We start from the raw sequence: 18,616 nt of genomic DNA, 5'->3' as shown, positions 1-18,616 counted from the left end.
CACACAGCCCGGAAAATCTTCAACAACAAATGGAACAACAATAAATGGGCTCCCAGCCTGCTCTAGCCATCTTATAGTTTCTGCTTTATTGTTCCTTTTGTCTAGACAAACACTCTGTATGCTTTTCCATTTATATCTCCATAACGATAAGGGCTGTAGACTTTCATCATGGAAGCTTGGGGATTCCAATGAGCTAGCAGAACTTTTTCTTTCTTTCTTTTTTTTTAAGCTCAAAGACTCCTCTGTGACAGTGTGCAGGAAACAGTGTCTGCAAGGGCTGCTGGAAGACAAATGGCACCAATGTGGACAAAACTTTCAGAAGTGTGAGCCTTCTCCTGATGTACTGGGACTGTGTTCTTTTGAAAACAGGAGGGAACCCAGGAAGTGGACCATTAGAGGGCAACTGCATGTCATTGCTAAACAAAAAAAAAGTTTTCTGGTATGGAAGCAAAGGCAAGAAAGAGCCATGTCAATGCAACCTGGGAATATAATATCCCTCTGACAATTATCAAGGACAGGGGTCCCCAACCTCCGGGCTGTGGACCGGTACTTGTCCATGGGCTGTTAGCAACTGGGCCATGACTTATATAATTATTTCATTATATATTACAATGTAGTAATAATAATAAGATGACGACATTGGATTTATATCCTGCCCTCCACTCCAAATTTTCAGAGTCTCAGAGCGGCTCACAATTTCCTTTACCTTCCTCTCCCACAACAGACACCCTGTGAGGTGGATGGGGCTGAGAGAGCTCTTACAGCAGCTGCACTTTCAAGGACAGCTCCTATGAGAACTATGGTTAACCCAAGGCAATTCCAGCAGCTGCAAATGGAGGAGTGGGAAATCAAACCCAGATAAGAGTCTGCATATTTAACCACCATGCCAAACTAATAGAAATAAAGTGCACAACTGTATCATCCCAAAACCAACCCCACCCCCCAGTCCCTGGAAAAATTGTTTTCCAGAAAACCGGTCCCTGGTGTCACAAAGGTTGGGGACCGCTGATCAAGGACACTCTCATTCTGGGCAGTTTTGACTTGTCTAAAGTTTTATTTGCTTTCTGTATTTCTTGATGCCGGCACAGAGCAGGCAAAAGTTGGTTTGAACCAACCCCATCACGTTTTTCCTAGAATGAGGATTGGACAGATTCTCAGTATCTTGCAGCGACACTACCCAGTTCTGGGCTTGGAGGCTTCTTAGAAGGGCTGTCGGCACTTGACCACTCCTGGTCATGAACAATCCTCCCTAACCATAGCCTTGCCTTATTAACTGCATTGCCCAAAAGCACCGCCAGAGCTATTTTGGAGTAAACCCTTTGCTTGGCTTTACTGTTCATACTTTGACAGTTGTGTTTCCAAGAAGTGTTTGAAAGCAGAGGCCCCCTTTTCTTCTTTCTGCACCATCCGAAGCCACCCGTTTCTCATTTCTTAAGAGCCTGCAGCCGTTCAAGTGAATGACAGGTCTGGCTTATGAAACCAGTCGAGTAGCATAAGAGCTGTCTGAGGCAACGGGGGCGTGGGGGGGGGGGAAACTGAGTTAGACGGGGTGAGGGGGCAGAAGAAAAAGCCCCTGCAGTTGTTGTTTCATTTGGAAGAGTCTGAACAATCAATTGTACAACCGCACGCTTATCTTTTCCTGTACAGCTTGGCAGGGGGAGAGGCTGGTCCCCAATCTGAAATCACAAGTCGCCGGGACCACGGAGGAACAACTAGGAGGAAAAACACTGACTCCTCTCCGCGCAAACACAGCATATATAACAAATACCTGTGTTTACTAGCAAATCCAAATTGTAGTGTTTTTCAGTGACATATATTAATCAGGAGATCATACAATAAAATAAAATATCCATCCACAGCACACGCTATTCCTACTGTTCTTTCTTTGATCAATGTCTGAAATAATTATATATAATAATGAAAGTCCGACGACTGGAGAACCGGTCCAAAATCGTTTCGGGTCCAATAGCCCTTCTTCCAGGGATTGTCTTCTCAAATAATTAAATGCAATAGGTAAGCAGTGCTGCAAATCAGTTCCTACATTTCAATATGATTAATGTATATCATTGAAAAACACTATGATTTAGATTTGCTAGTAAACACATATGTTATATTTTGTCTGTTTTTTTATCACCCTCCAGTGTTGTTTCAGCCCTGCTTTGTTAACACTAACAAACACAGAGCCAGTTTGATGTAATGGTTAAGTGCGTGGACACTTATCTGGGAGAACCGGGTTTGATTCCCCCACTCCTCCACTTGCACCTGCTGGATTGGCCTTGGGTTAGCCATAGCTCTGGCAGAGGTTGTCCTTGAAACGGCAGCTGCTGTGAGAGCCCTCTCAGCCCCACTCATTGTGGGGGGAGAAGGTATAGGACAGGTGGCCAACGATAGCTCTCCAGATGTTTTTTGCCTACAACTCCCATCAGCCCCAGCCAGCATGGCTGGGGCTGATGGGAGTTGTGGGCAAAAAACATCTGGAGAGCTACCGTTGGCCACCCCTGGTGTAGGAGATTGTAAGCCACTCTGAGTCTGATTCAGAGAGAAGGGCGGGATATAAATCTGCAATTCTTCTTCTATTTGTGATTCTTTTAATCTGCTAAAAACATTCCCATGATTCCACATACCAACTCACTGCCCACTTATATTAAGAACTGCTGCTTGCCATTCTCATTTTGTCTGATGAAGTCTGCTTAAGAGCATACGAAAGCTTACATTCTGAATAAAATTTAGTTGGTCGTAAACAACAACAACAACAATTTTTATTTATATCCCGCCCTCCCCGCCGAAGTGGGCTCAGGGCGGCTAACAACACAATTCCATACATTAGTTATACAAGATTAAACAAAGACTACATTAACAATTTATTTAAAATTCTAAAATTTGATAAAAATATGCTGGTGCTATTTTACAAAGGCGAATTCCTTAGCAGTTTCCCTCTTGGTTAGTGAAGGCCAATCGAACGAGGGTAGTCTTGCAGGCCCTGCGGAACTGTTCAAGATCCCGCAGGGCCCGCATTTCCTCTGGAAGTTGGTTCCATAGGCGTGGAGCCATAGTAGAGAAAGCCCGGTCGCGGGTGCTTTGTAGCTTCACCTTTTTCGGTCCAGGAATAGTCAGCAGGTTTTTCCCAGCTGACCTCAGTGCTCTCTGGGGTTCATATGGGGAGAGACAGTCCCTAAGGAAGGCAGGTCCTCGGCCATATAGAGCTTTAAAGGTAATAACCAGCACTTTGTAACGAATCCGGTATACAACTGGCAGCCAGTGCAGTTCACGCAGCCCCGGCTGTATGTGCCCTGACTTTGGGAGCCCCAACAGCAATCTTGCCGCCGCGTTCTGCACCAGCTGCAGTTTCCGGGTTCGGTACAAAGGCAGCCCCATGTAGAGGGCATTACAGTAGTCCAGTCTCGAGGTGACCGTGTCTACTGGTAAAGGTGCACTTGTCTACTGCTTTGTTCTATTGCTTCAGACCAACATGGCTGCCTACTGGGATCTGTTATATTTTGTGTTTGCACAGAGAGGAGTCAGTGTTTCCCCCCAATCTGAAATGGCAGCGATTGCAACTGTGATTTATTTCTCTCCGGTCACTCAGGACTTGGCCGCGCTTTGGCATGGACACAAGATGGCTGCCGGGCATATCAGGAAGACAACCTTGGGCAGGCGGGTAACTGCCTGCCTGCTGTGTTTCTCTCCCAGCCTTGCTTAAAGGCAAGGAGGTGAGAGCAGTGGCCTTGGTTCCCCCTCTCCTCCCCTTAATTCTTGCCACCCTTGAGTTGTGTCAAGTCAGGTCACTCAGTGAGCTTCCTGGCAAAGACCACATGTGGGATCCCAGGAGCTCCTTTTGGGGGAGTCTGCATTTCTTTTTTCTTTGACCAGGATCCCTTGTCAAAGGTGGCTGGCCATGCAGTGTGGAAGGCAGGGGGGGGGTGGTCTTTGAGCAATCCCTCCCCAGCACCTCCTTGAGTATGTAGGACATGTTGCGTTGTTCTTTGGATCCTGCCCTATGTTTTTAAAAAGAGAAACTCTTGCATCTACTACCTGCTGCTTGTCTAAAGAGGCTTACAGGGGAATTTTTGTGCTAATCTGGATTCACTGTCTCTTGGGAAAGCTGAGAACCTCTTGCTTTATGAAACTCCGGTGGCTCTTCTCTTAATCCTAAACCCTTAAGAGCTCACACTGGGAATCTGCAATAAACTGGTTTGTAAAATCATAAGGGCTGGGGGGGGAGGGTAAAGGGCATCTAATGCCCCCCTCTGCATCAGACATGGCTTGCCCTGTCACAGCCTGTTTGGTTAGTTCTGCAGCACCATCGCTAGCCTTCGTAGAGCGGCAGTGCCACATTCCAGTCCTACCATTTGGGGGAAGAAACTGAGCAATGGTGGGGGAGGAGGAGAGAAGATGGCCCAGCCTTATTCAGTTCTCAGATTTGTCGCCATTGCTAAGATCTCTTAATATGCCTGTTTCTTATTCCTCAAATTCTGGGTGTGCTTCTGTCTTTCTGGCTTTATATAACTCACAGGGTAGCTAATTTCTAGGTGGTGCCTGGAGATCTCTTGGAATTAAGCTCATTGCCACACGACAGAGGTCTGTTTCCCTAGAGAAAATGGCTGCTTTGAAGGGTGGACTCTAGGGCATTATACCCCACTGAGGTCCCTCCACACCCCCTGCCCTCTCCAGTCTCCTATCACAGTCTCCAGGAATATCTCAACCTGCGGTTGGCAACCTAAACTCCAGGTCTCTGACTGTAGAGAGCAGGCAGCCCCAACAATGGTGCAGGGCTAGCGGATGTCCTGGGGGCAGTGCCAGATTAAACCCTGTGGAGGCCCCTAGGCAGTCAAAATCTTGGAGGGCCCCTCACAAATTATCTCAGAGTCTAAGCTCCCACCCCACCACCCATGGCCCCCACTGCAGCCTGCAGGGAAAAGGAAAGGAAAGGTCCCCTGTGCAAGCACCAGTCGTTCCCGACTCTGGGATGACGTTGCTTTCACAATGTTTTCACGGCAGACTTTTTACGGGGTGGTTTGCCATTGCCTTCCCCAGTCATCTACACTTCCCCCCCCCAGCAAGCTGGGTACTCATTTTACCGACCTCAGAAGGATGGAAGGCTGAGTCAACCTGAGCCGGCTACCTGAAAGCAGCTTCCGCTGGGATCGAACTCAGGTTGTGAGCAGAGCTTAGGACTGCAGTACTGCAGCTTTACCACTCTGCACCACGGGGCTCCTTATGCAGCCTGCGGGCACCTTCTTAAAAAAACGCTTTTACTAAGCTGCAGGGGAGAGGCAGGGAGAGGCAAACTTGGCAACAATGCCAGAAGCAGCTGCACCAGGCAAGTTGGGCAAAGAGTGGCTCGGTTGCTGGCTGCACGTGCAGGCTCAGAGGGCTGCAAGCAAGGGGGTTGAATGGGAAGGAAGCTGCCCTGGGGCCTCTAAAGGCATGGGGGCCCATAGGCCAGTGCCTACTTGGCCTAATTGTTAATCCAGCCGTGCCTGGGGTTGCCAATGAAGTGCCCCTGCCAATGCAGTGTTGTGGGGCGCCACTGGGGCAGAGGGGTGAAGAAGGTGTCTTAGACTTTGGCAGGAGGCAAAGTTTCTTTAAAGTTTCCTCCGGAGCCCAGAGAAGGGAAGGTGGAAATGAGCTGCTGATTCCCTTGGTTGTTTTGTGTGGGAGAGAGAGGAAGCCCTGGGAGGATTAAGAACAGCCAAGTCAGGCTCAGCTGACCCGTTCTGTCGGGAACTTGATAACAAGACTTTAGCCTCCCTTCCCACTCATTTATACTTAAAAAAAAAAATCCAAAACCAAGGGATGTGTTGAATAAGCTGGGGGGGGGGGGCGGCGGCGAAAGAAGCAGTGTGCCTGTTCTTGTTGCCATTCTCCAAAGATGGTAATGCAGTCTTCCTTTACCTGCTGCAGGTAGAGCTCACCTGACCAGGCCTGCCCCCGCCCGTCACTCTCCCGCCTACAAATGCAATGCAATTGGCAGTCCCCCCCCCCTTTCTCCTCCTCGCATTTATAGCTGCTCATGAAGGAACTCTGATTTCCGAGACTCTCGGCTTCTCCCCCTTCTCCGCCCCCTCACTCTGCCTGTCCGGCTTTCTTAACGGGGCTCTTTCGCCCTGCACTCTTTAGACAGCTGAGAGCCGGGGAGTTTACATTGTCGTCTCCCTGCACACACCTCTCAGAGGAAAGTTGGAGCTGTCATCCTGGCAGAGCAGAAAGTTTATTTGACTTTTATAAAAAAGAGAGAGAGAGAGAGAGGAAAGAAAGAAAGTGACGTAAAAAATTCTTAAAGAGCTCTTTGGCAGCAGATTATCTGGGAATCAGACCATGTGAGGAGGGTGTACAAAAGGCCTCCCCATCATGCCGAATGGTCCAGAGTCTCGGAAGCAAATGTAGGACCAGCGTGAGCCAGCTGGAGGAGCCCAGGTGGAGCCAAGTGGCACCCCCCCGCACACACACACCAGAAGAGCAGGTACTGTGGTTGCGTGAGTGTGCATGTCTGCAGGGCAGAAGTCGCAGCATGTTATTTCTGCATGATGAGATGGAAATTGCAGAGGGGTTTCTTCCCGCCTGCCCTTTGGCTCTCTCTTCTCCCACGTGCAAGCTTGGTTATAAAATCCAATAGAGCAACCATCCTAAGCAAGCCAGCACAGTAAGTTTTTTTTTTTTTAAGTTTGCTTCAGATTAACAGAGTTTTCTTTCCGCTCTAATGCACCAAGAGGAAAGAGTCCGCAGCATCATCCACTTCCCCAGAGAAGAAAAGGAAACATGCCTTGAATCTTTGGAAGACAGTCTGGTGTCATGGGGTTAGACGGGTCTCCTTGCCTCCCCTTCTCTGTCCATACTTGTTTGTGGTCTCAGCCGGGTACTTATCTGGTAAAGATCAGGCAGTGATGGAGGCAGAACGTGTTTCCACGATTTGCCGTGCAAAGTCCTTTCTATCCTACTTAGCTGTGCTGTGAGTTGAAATGTTGTTGTCAGTGTCAACGGGATGCTATTAAAACAAACAAGCAGTGCATAGAGACAGAATGCCACAAAATGAGTTGTCTTTTTTATGTGTGGGGATAAACAGGAAAATCACGCTGACCAGCAACACAGTTTTTTCTTGATTAACTTGCAGGCAATTGTTTGTTTTTAGAATGGCTCTTACCTAAGCAGGTGAGAGAGAATTTTATCCCCAGGCACCTTGAAGAGGCTCCCGTTCCTTCTGTTCCACTTACAAGTTCTAGCTTGAATGAACGAGAGATGCTCACTGGGTTAGATTTGTGAACTGTTGCAGACATGCTGCCGGAAGAGAAGTGTTGTTACAGGCATGCTGCTGGTCGTGCTTATGCGGAGAAAGAAATCGACTTGGCTGGGCTTCTGTCTTCCACCGGCATGAGGGGAAAAAGCTGGGGGAAAGTTAGAGAAGAAAGCAGGGCTGTCTTAGACAAAATGTGTCTGGTTTTTCTTCATTTACAGAGTGCCAGCGGTTGACATGGGGACTTTGCCCCATGGGCACCAAAAGAAAAACCCTGCCCTCCAACAGAGTTTACCATCAAAAGTTCTGGAGGGAATGGAGAGGGTCCTCTCTGTTTGTACTTACAATGCAGAGTGTTCAAAGGGATCTCCTTCTCCTGCCCTTTTCTTAGTTCTTAAGACTGGGTGAATTCAGTATTTCCTAATATAGAAATGTAGTCTCCAGGTGGAACCTGGGGATTCCCTGGAATTATAGCTCACCTCCAGAGTTCAGTTCCCCAGAGAAAATGGATGCTTTGGAGGGCGGGTTCTATAGCATTGTACCCCATGGAGGTCCTTGTCCTTCCCAGCTTCCATCCCCAAATATCAGGGATTTTCCCAACTTGGATCTGGCAATCCTACCCCCCCTTCCCACCAGTGGCCAGGGGAACCTGTCAACTTACTCCTCACTAGAGACTGGTTCACGATGGCCCACTCAACAGGATTCTGTTATGGCCTGAATCTGAGCGGCTTTTCCTGTTAATTAGTTGGCAAGATGGGATTTGAGCATTTCCTAGTATTGCAGTTTAAACTTTGGGAGATCTGGCTAGAAGCCTTTGAGAGGCAGCAGTGAGGATGCACCATCGGTGCCGAACTGTTTCTTTTGCCTCTGCGAATGTTTCACGCTCTTTTTAGTTTGAATGCGCTCAAGAGGTTGTCTGGCGGCTGTTCTGTCAGCTGAGAAAGAGATGAGGCAGGAAACGGCTATGCCTTCGGTTGACCCTCTCAGATAGTTAGCTCTGGCAGTAGCTGCAGGGGTGCTAATCTTGGCGGATAGCAGATACTCCCCAAAGGAAGTCTGTTACTGCCAGACTAAACTCCTGCTGTTGAAGACAGTAGATGTAAAAGCAAACTTAGGACTGGATGCACTCAGGCTGGGATAAGACGAGGTAAGTTTTTGAGTACTACAGAACTCTGTCCAATTTCTCTTGGCTGTCACTTCTGCAATCCTTCACCAATCTATCATTCTAAAATCTCCTTCGTGTATCTTCACAGTATAATAGCAGCCCCCTTAATCAGAGGAACGGCCTGCCATCTTTAACTTGTTGGGGGATAGTCATGCATTTTAGATAGCTTTGAAGAAGAATTGCTTCATCTCTCAGAGATGGCTGGTGGCAATTATTAGCTGTAGTATCTAAATGGAACCTCCGAATTCAGAGGCAGTTACCTGAATGAAGTCCTGGGAGACAGACAACAGAGGAAACCTTTGACTTTGTGCTTTCTAGAAGTATCTGGCTTGCTGCTCTTGGGAAAAAAGAGCAGGAGTTAAGTGGGGTGGCAGTTGACTTGTATGTGAGAGAGAAGAGATTGGATTTATACCCTGCCCTTCACTTGGAGTCTCAGAGCGGTTTACAATCTTCTTTCCCTTCCCCTCCCCACAACAAACACCCTGTGAGGTAGGTGGGGGTGAGAGAGCTCTGAGAGAACTACTCTTAAGAGAGCAGCTCTGCTGAGAACTTGTGGCCGACTCCAGGTCACACCAGCAGCTGCATGTGGAGGAAGAGTGGGGAATCAACCCTGGTTCTCCCAGATTACAGTCCGCTGCTCTTAACCACTACCAAACAGGCTCTTCTCCTTTGTCTTTCTCCTTTGGCATATTCCCAGTGCAAATGGCTGCTGATTCTGATTGAGTGGTCCTCATGCCGGGAACTGGGGATAGAGTGGGGTTCTTTTGGCTTATCATCCACCTATCTTCCCATTGGACATCCATTTCTAGCTTAGTGTTGGAACTTCCTACACTTGTTGAGCTTGAGGGATTTTGATATTATTATTATCCTTGTGGAAGGTCAGGAATCATGGCTACCTAGGTTGTAATGGGTCCAGCACATGGGAAAAGGCATACACTATATTTGGGGCTGTGGCTCAGAGGTGGAGCGTCTTCTTGGCATGCGGAAGGTCCCAGATTTAATTCCTAGCATCTCCAGTGGAAAGGATCAGGTAGACGGGCCAAGGGAGAGGCTGTGGCTTAGTGGAAGAGTCTCTGCTTTGCATGCAGAAGATTCCAAGTTCAATCCCCAGCATCTCCAGTAGAAAAAAATCATGTAGGAGGTGATACAACTACTTGAGACCCTGGGGAGCCTTTGCCAACCGGAATAGACAACATTGACCTTGGTGAACTGATAGTCTGAGTCAGTATAAGGCAGGTTCATTATTTTCTGCACTCAGCAGGTTTGGGGTGATCCAGCTGAGGCCCTGGAAATCCAGTCTATACCCAGGTCAGAACATTATTTCCTAAAGGCTCAGTTGAAGGTGGCTCTACCTCAATGAGGGCAGTGGATTGGTTAAGTGAGTCCATCCTGGGGAGGTTGGTGGATCCTGTGAGACTCGAATAGTTGCTGGGGAATGTGGGGAGCTAAATTCTGACTTCTATGGAGAGCTTGGTGAGAGACTACTGTGTCGGACTCTGCCAGATGATGGGCCGGGTCACTCTGCAGTGTCCTACACTCCCCCTCGATGAGAAGGACCCCTCCAGGTTTATGGGGGAGCGCGAAGTATTAAAGAGGATTGATTGATGTTTGGACAGTTGCCGGAGGAAAACTCTCGCTGAATCTGAAAGAACATGCTCCAGAGCTCATTGCAAAGCCCACGTGGTGGTGGTGATGGTGGCAAAGAATTCTACTTCTCTACTACAGGGGTAGCCAAACTTGCTTAACATAAGAGTCACACAGAATAAAGTCAGATGTTTGAGAGTGGCAAGACACGAATGTCCGACACTTGAGAGCTGCAAGACAGGAAGGAAGGAAAGCAAGTAGATGGGGGGGAGAGAGGTGGAAAGAAAGCAACTTTAACTTAAAACATATTCTCCAAGCTGTCGGCCGGCTCACTTGGTAAGTGATTTAAAGAGAGAAATGCCTTCTCCAAGTCAGCCAGCAGGGTGGTGGGGGCTTCGAAAGCCACACAATAGGTGTGAAAGAGCCACATGCGGCTCCTGAGCTGCAGTCTGGCCACCCCTGCTCTACCACCATAGCGATGGCTGAATTGCATCCAGGGTACTTATTTAATGAAGCAATTGATGATTAGGAAGGAGCGCTCAGATGTTGGTGATTTGCCATTCACACTTTTGTTGAGGGGGGAATCTCTCATTTCCACACCGGTTTTAGATGCGGATTTATCCAGTAAGCAGCAAGTAGAGTTAGCAGCAGCACCATCTTTTTACAGTTGTCTGGATCAGTTCAGTTTGGAATTCTTGACAGATGCCGGCTTGCCCCGGCTGGGAAATGTGAAGGCTGTTCCTGGTAGTTTAGATTCATGCCCTTCTTGGTGTCCAAAATCTTGCTAATGGGCACTGGGCGCTTTAATCCAGAGGATTGTCAGTGCCTCTTTGATAGACTCAGGAAGGTGTCCTTGGCTACTTATAGACCTTAAAAAAAAAACTTTTTGGAAAAGCTCGCAGTACGGATAGTGGCTGATCAACCCCAGAAAAACTTGGATGAAACATCTTTAACTTCACTTCTACCCCTGTCTTTCTCCCCACTTAGAGCACTTAAACTGGTGTAATTCATTCTCCTTTCATCATAACAGCTCCATGTGGTAGCTTAGACTGAGAATGTGGGATTGGCCCAAGGCCACCCAGAAAGCTTCCACGGCAGAGTGGGATTTGAATCTGGGTCTCTCAAATCCTTTTCCAACACTCTAACCGAGGGGTGGCCAATCTTGCTTAACATAAGAGTCACATAGAATAAACAACCATGTTTGAGAACCATAAAATATGAACATCCCATGTTTGAGAGCAGGGAGGGAGGGAGGGAGGAAGGAAGGAAGGAAGGAAGGAAGGAAGGAAGGAAGGAAGGAAGGAAGGAAGGAAGGAAGGAAGGAAGGAAGGAAGGAAGGAAGGAGAAGGAAGGAAGGAAGGAAGGAAGGAAGGAAGGAAGGAAGGAAGGAAGGAAGGAAGGAAGGAAGGAAGGAAGGAAGGACACTTTAAATGCATCCTCCAAGCTGCTGTTTGGCTTGGGTTGGAGAAGTAATTTAAAGTGAGAAATGCTTTCTCCAAGCCAGCTGATGGGGTGGTGTGGGCTTAAGAGCCACACTATGCATGAAAGAGCCACATGTGGTTCCTGAGCCACAGTTTTGCCAGCCCTGTGTTCTCTCACTCCATCTGTCCTTGACCCTTTCAATCTGGCTTTGGGCCTGGATTTAGTGTAGCCAGTGGACAATCTATGTCTTCAGATGAGTTAAAAAAAGAATGCATTTCTGTTGTTGCTATTCAATCTCAGCAGCTTTTGACACATGGTCCTGTTGGCAAATCCCAATAGCAACCGGCACTGCATTTTGCACCAGAAGAAGTTACCAGATCACCTTCAAGGGTAGCTTCCTGTACAGCATATTACAGTAATCCAGCCTTGAAGGTACTGAAGCATGAATCAGCACTCTCTGATCGGCTAGCTGCCTGTTTGCCTCCAGGACAAATTCAGGGTGCCAGTGCTTACTTTTAAAGTCTTCAGTGACTTCTCTGAGGAGCCAGCATGGTGTGGTTTTAACTGTTAATCTGGGAGACTCAGGTTCGAATCCTCACTCTGTTGTGGAAGCTTGTTTGGACCAGTCATGCACTCTCTGCTTAATCTACCTCACAAAGTTGTAGTGGGGATAAAATGAAGGAGAGGAGACTACTGTACGCTATGTTGGATCCCCATTGGGGGAGGGGACGACGCACATTCCCCACAATAAACAAATTAGCTTGATCCTTGCTACAAGCACCAATGACCAAGGCTTTTGGAACACGTGGCGAGGCTTATTTGTTGTGGCAATGCCTTGAACTCATCAGGAATTACAGGGAGCATAAAAGGTCTTTGCACTGGGGAGTCTGGAATTTCCACTGATAAGGCCTGAAGGAATGCAGCTTTCAGTGACAACACCAAGGTTGACTTGTAGAAAGTAGAAGTTTTATGTTCTGTTGGAAGGTGTTTTGTTTTTTTGGCAATTTGAAGACAACTTATCTTGTTTCTGTGTTGACTGGGAAGCTCTCACTGGTACAGGATATATTTTGGAATGCTGGACTCTGTATCTCAAAAAGGACATTGCAGAGCTGGGAAAAGGTACAGAAGAGGAGGATACCCAAGATGATTAGAGGGTTCAACCACATTTCCTGCGAGGAAAGGCTGGAGAGTCTAGGGCTCATCAGTTTAGAAAAGTGAGAAGTAGGCAGGGAAATGACAGTTTTATAAAATTATGAATGGGGTAGAGAGAGAACTTTTTATTCCAAAATACTAGAGCTCAACCTCTAATGAAACTGATGGGCAGTAGATTCAGGATGGACGAAAGGAAATACCTCTTTACACAAGTGAGTGATTATAATGTGGAAGGATGTAGTGAGAGCCACAGGAATAAAGAGCTTTAAAAGGGAAATAGATTCAGGGAGGATATCTTTTATTTATTTTTATTTATATCAAATTTATATCCCGCCCTCCCCTAATGGGCTCAGGGCGGCTAGCAACAGTTAAAAAAAACAGGTTGCTTACCTGTAACTGATGATCTTCGAGTGGTCATCTGTGCAGTCACACACATGGGTCTTGCCGCAGGCAACGGATCCATACCTCGGAGCTCCAATAGCTCGCCTATAACGTCTTTTGGCGCGCTTTCCTCCCGCTCTGGGGAGCAGGCAGCGACCGCGCATGCCTGGAGCGGGGGGGAAGCGCCCATTCCACTCAGTTTCTTCCAGCCGCCGCCGGCACTGACACTATACAAGGTTAAGGAACAATTACAAGAGGCCAGCAGCGGGGAAGGCTGGGTGGGCGTGTGTGACTGCACAGATGACCACTCGAAGATCATCAGTTACAGGTAAGCAACCTGTTTATCTTCTTCGTGGTCTCTGTGCAGTCCCACACATGGGTGACTAGCCAGCTAGATGACCTGGAGGAGGGTGCTGGTAAAGAAGAAAGTTAGTCACAGGAAGCAATCAGATCATATGTAATCACGCAATCAACCATCATGTGACATGGTATGCAGCGAAAGGATGGAAGCGAATGCACTCACCCCTGGCTTCAGTGGAAGATGGATCTGAGGACCGCTTGACCGAAGGAGGCGTCACGTCTCGCACGAACGTCCAGCGCATAATGGGAGACGAACGTGGATGGAGAGGACCAGGATGCAGCCGCACAAATGTCCTCTAGAGAAACGCCTTGTAGAAAGGCCGAAGACGTCGAGACCGCTCTAGTAGAGTGGGCCTTAAGGCCTTCGGGCAAAGGCTGTTTAGCCAGTTCGTAACACAACCTGATGGCACTGACTACCCACTTCGACAGACGTTGGGTAGAAATTTTAAGACCCTTGTGAGGGTTTCCATAGGCCACAAACAGGTTAGGGTCCTTACAGAAAGGTTGTGTACGGTCAAGGTAGAAGGATAAAGCCCTTCTAACGTCCAAGGAATGCAGGGCTCGTTGACCCTGGTCGGATGGGTTGGAGAAAAAGGTTGGCAGAGAAGTTGAGGTAGATAGGTGGAACTGGGAGACAACCTTCGGCAGGAACGCAGGGTCCGGTCGCAAAACAACTTTGTCCTTGTGGAAAATGGTGTAGGGAGGATCGTGGCGGAAGGCGCATAAGTCACTTGCCCGTTTGCCCGAGGTAAGGGCTACGAGTAATGCTGTCTTCCAGGAAAGAAGGTTGAGGTCTATGGTAGCCATAGGCTCAAAAGGGGGTTTCATCAGGCAGGAAAGGACTAACGATAAACTCCAAGTCGGAACAAAGGGCTTAACAGGTGGGTTGAGGTGCAACATGCCTTTAAGAAAGGACTTTGATAAAGGATGGGAGAACACAGTCTTGCCATCAATCGGGTTGTGGAAAGCAGAAACTGCAGAAAGGTGAACCTTCAAGGAGGAATAACAGAGCCCCGATTTCTGTAGAGAAAGCAGGTAGTCCAGGATTAGGTTAAGTGGTGCCGATTCCGGCTGCAGATGGGAAGATGTCGCAAAGGAACAGAAGCGCTTCCATTTACGCTGATAAGAAAGTCTCGTGGAGGGCTTTCTTGCGTTGAGGATGACATTTGCTACCTCTGTTGAGAGGTAGGTGGATGTATTCTCCATGCAGCCAGGGCCAGGACTCGAGGGTTGTGATGGAGAATCTGACCGTTGGCTTGAGAAAGGAGGTCGCCCGCAGGAGGAAGTCGGTAGTAAGTGTGGCGTGACAGTTGGAGCAGCCGCGTGAACCACGGTTGCCGAGGCCACCATGGTGCAATGAGGATGCAATCTGTGCCATCCCGAGCTATCTTCACCAACACACGTGTCAGAAGAGGGGTCGGTGGAAAGAAGTAGTGAAGGGGACCTGTCCAATTGTGCAGAAATGCGTCGTTGCCCCTCCTGCAATAAAACTGAGGACACTTGGCATTGTTCCTGGATGCAAAGGCGTCCACCTTGGGTGTTCCGAAGCAACGGAAGATGCGCCGAAGGTAGATCGGATTGATGGACCATTCGTGGTCGTCTATGCGAATCCTGCTGAGGGAGTCGGCCAGAATATTCTCCACCCCGGGAAGATGAATGGCAGTCATGAATATGTTGTGCTTGACACACCATTCCCAGAGCAGTACGGCTATACGGCAGAGACGGAGGGATCTGGTTCCCCCTTGTTTGTTTATGTAATAAACAGTTGCCATATTGTCCGTTGAGATCTGGACATGTTGGCCCCTTATTAGTGGAAGAAATGATTGAAGAGCTCTGTGCACCGCGATCAGTTCTAAGCAGTTTATATGCATACGGCTCTCGGCGGTCGTCCAAAGTCCTCTGACAGTTTTGTCCTCTAGGTGGGCTCCCCATCCCCCCTTGGAGGCATCTGTTGTTATCGAGGCCGTCGGGGAAGGCGGTAGAAACGGCTTGCCCTCGAGGAGATTGTTGGGTGCAGTCCACCACGTGAGAGATAGAAGCACTCTGTGCGGAATAGTGAGCAGAACAGCTTGAGATTGAGTTTGAGGGTGGTAAGCTCGGACAAACCATGTCTGTAGGTGTCGCATTCGCAGTCTTGCAAAAGGAAGGACAGATGTAGTAGCGGCCATAAGGCCCAGCAGGCGTTGGATGGTGAACGCAGACTGGAGAGGCTGTTGTTGAACTGACTTGGCTAGGGCAATAATAGTGTGTGCCCGGTCCTCGGGAAGGAAAGCTCGATGCAGGGAGGTGCAGAGAAGGGCGCCTATGAACTTGAGGTTCTGGGTAGGTGTTAGGTGCGATTTTGATGCATTTACGCAAAGGCCCAGGGAGCGCAGAAGAGTGAGAGCTGTGTCGAGATTGTGCTCCAATTGCTGTAGTGTCGGGGCCACCAGGAGCCAGTCGTCGATGTATGGGAAGACTGGGATGTTCCGAGTGCGAAGTGCAGCTGCCACAACCGCCATGCATTTGGTGAAAACGCGCGGCGCAGTGGAAAGGCCGAAAGGTAGGGACACATATTGGTAGTGGTCCGGGCCCATGGCAAATCGCAGATACTTCCGATGTTGAGGTCGAATGGTGACATGGAAGTAAGCGTCCTGCAGGTCTAGGGAAGCCATCCAGGAATTCCTGGGAATAAGGGGCAAGATGGACTGCAGGGAGATCATTCTGAACTTCCTGTATGTGATGTACTTGTTGAGCTTCCTTAGATCTAGAATGGGACGCTTTCCTCCATCCCTCTTGGGAACTAGGAAGTATCTTGAGTAGAAGCCTGTCCCCCGATGTAGGGGGGGAACGGGTTCGATGGCTTCCTTGTTGAGCAAGTCCAGAATCTCCTGACGGAGGAGAGGAGACGGAGGGGTAGCTGTGAAATAGTGGTAGCGAGGTGGAGAAATGAACTCGATTGCGTAACCTAGGCGCACGATGGTCAGTACCCAGGAATCGGTTGTTATCGAGTTCCAAATGGGAAGGAAAGGTGACAGGCGTGTTTGTAAGAATGGTTCGGGAAAGTCAAAGAGACTGTTTAGAAGGAAGGGAGGACTTTTTAGGCTGTTGTGACCGCGGCCTCTGTTGAAACTGAGATTTCTGCTGGCCAGTCTTCCTCTTCCAGAAATCAGGACGCTTAGGTGACCTTTGGCGCCTTTGAAAAGATGGTCTCCAGGGCTTTGCACGGTTGGACTGCTGGGAGAACGGTTGGGAAACTCCCAAGCGCTTAGCGCGCTTACGGCCGTCATCCACCGAGGCGAGGACCTCGTCAGTGGAAGCATGAAAAAGGCCGAGGCCATCGAAGGGAAGGTCCTCGATCTTTTGTTTAATGTCTGGTTGTAAATTTGTGGACCTCAGCCAGGCGTGGCGACGTAAGGCAACAGATGACGCAAAGACTCTAGAAGAGCAGGAGACAGCATGGCGTATGGTGTTAATCTGCTGCTTGGACACTCTAGAGAGTTCTGATACCAAGGCAGAGGCCGTTCTTTGGGAGGGTTCAGGAAGTGCGGGAATAAGAGGTGTAAATTGGTTGGCCAAGTTGAAGACGTAAGCCGAGAAATAGGCTAAGTAATTGTTTAGTTTAGAATTTGTAGAGGCAAGGTTGAACATCTTTCTTGCCAGGGTGTCCAATTTTCTGCCTTCGCGGTCAGGAGGTGTCGGATGTCTGGACGGCTTGGCCTTAGTTGCCGAATGTACGATAATCGAGTTGGGTGCCGGATGAGAGGCAAGAAACTTGGCTTCAGGAGCGTGAACTCTATAAAGAGAGTCAAAGCGTTTTGCGGTTGGTGGGACCGAGGCAGGTTTGTCCCAGGTTTCACGGAGGCCCTCGAGGTGCACCGGAAGCATAGGGAGCAAGGAGCCAGGTGGGAAGTCCGTTTGCACGAGGTCGTGTACAACATCCGAGACTTTAGGTGAGTCCGACGGAAGAGTAATGTTGAGGGCTTCGGCCATGGTGGTTATTAGATGGAGATAGGCCTTGGACGCATCTGACGGAGAAAGTCGAGGTTGTGGCACCGAGTCCGAGGCTACCGAGTCAGGGCGGTCCTCGGAGTCAGACGATGCTGACGATTCATGATCGGAGTGGGAATCGTCACCGGAAGGAGGATGTGAAGGCCGGATCGGGTCCGAAGGAACGGTCTTCGGTTCAACCGTCTGAGCGGGTTGGTCTGTGGGGGTGGAGACCGGCGGGGCAGTCGAGGCCGAGGCTGATGGAGTGCGCGGTCTAGCGTCCTCTGGCTGGTGGTGGTCCCGGGATCGCTGAAGCTCGGAGAGACGAGCGCATTCGCGAAGCCTATCACGGAGTCGAGGAGAATAGCGAGAGTAGTCAAGCTCTCGGATCCGATCCCGAGGATGGTCATGTTCTCGGGTCCGATCTTGATCGCGGGATCGAGAAGAGAGGTCACGGTCGAAGCCACGGCGTGGCTCTCGGATCCGATCTCGAGAGTAATCACGGGGCCGAGGAGAAGAAAAGTCGCGGTCGAGACCTCGAGACCGTGGAGAATCGCGGAGGCGTCTGGAGAAGTCACGGAGTCGATCACGGGGTGCAGGAGAGTCCTCGTAACGGTAAGGGGAATAACCTGAACCTTCCAGAGATGGAGACCGAGAAGGGCGATGGGTACGAGAGTAGTAACGGTCATATCTTGGAGTGGCATAGTAGTCGCGGTAGTAATCCGAGGAATCGGAGTCTCGGCGCCGACGTGGTGATCTGGAGCGGCCCTTGATGAGCGGGGACCGGGATCGGGCTCGACGAGAGGGTGAGCGAGAGTGATCCTTGTTTGAGGCCTGAGCGGCTGAGTCCTTGTACAGGGGAGAAATCCCGATGTCTCGGAAGTCCTTATACAGAGGAGAAATCCCGATGTCTCGGAAGGATCCGATTCGAAGCGGAGGTTTAAGGTAGGTCTGCGTAGACTCGGCTGTGAGATCGGGTTCGAGAAAGTCGGTCGGGACCACGCTGTGCACTGAAGGCGAACGAGAGTGGACTGGAATGACCTCCACTGCTGTGGAAGTGTGAGGCGTCAGTTGGGGCATGTCTGTAATGACGTCCGACGGAACCGACAGCTCAGGCGGAAGGGCAGGTCGTGCTGGAGCCGCAGGATCCATAGACGTCGAAGTCGAGGTTGGAGCCTGAGGCTTCTTAGGAGCCGAGTGCGAGTGGAGTTTCCTCGGAGCCGACTCGGCCGATCCGGAAGGACGAGATTTCTTGTGCGCCGGATCCGTAGATTCGAGATGGCGCGATTTTTTCGAAGCCTTATGGCCGGTCTCGGCGTGCTTCGAAGACTTTTTATCGGACTTGTGCCTCT

General features: G+C 49.5%; 1 protein-coding gene across 1 annotated transcript in view; it reads left to right on the top strand.

The window, feature by feature from the left end:
• The first annotated feature begins 6,500 nt into the window (after positions 1–6,500).
• The window catches only part of SLC6A4 (solute carrier family 6 member 4), a 41,137-nt gene continuing 29,021 nt past the window's right edge, over positions 6,501–18,616 (top strand). Inside the window, exon 1 of the mRNA XM_060259255.1 lies at positions 6,501–6,643. The gene's annotated coding sequence lies outside the window, so the exon portion shown is untranslated. The remainder of the gene's footprint in view (positions 6,644–18,616) is intronic.

The sequence above is a fragment of the Heteronotia binoei genome, chromosome 18, assembly GCF_032191835.1.
Source record: "Heteronotia binoei isolate CCM8104 ecotype False Entrance Well chromosome 18, APGP_CSIRO_Hbin_v1, whole genome shotgun sequence".
In the NCBI taxonomy this organism is placed as follows: domain Eukaryota; kingdom Metazoa; phylum Chordata; class Lepidosauria; order Squamata; family Gekkonidae; genus Heteronotia; species Heteronotia binoei.
This window is presented reverse-complemented; position numbering and strand designations above follow the sequence as displayed.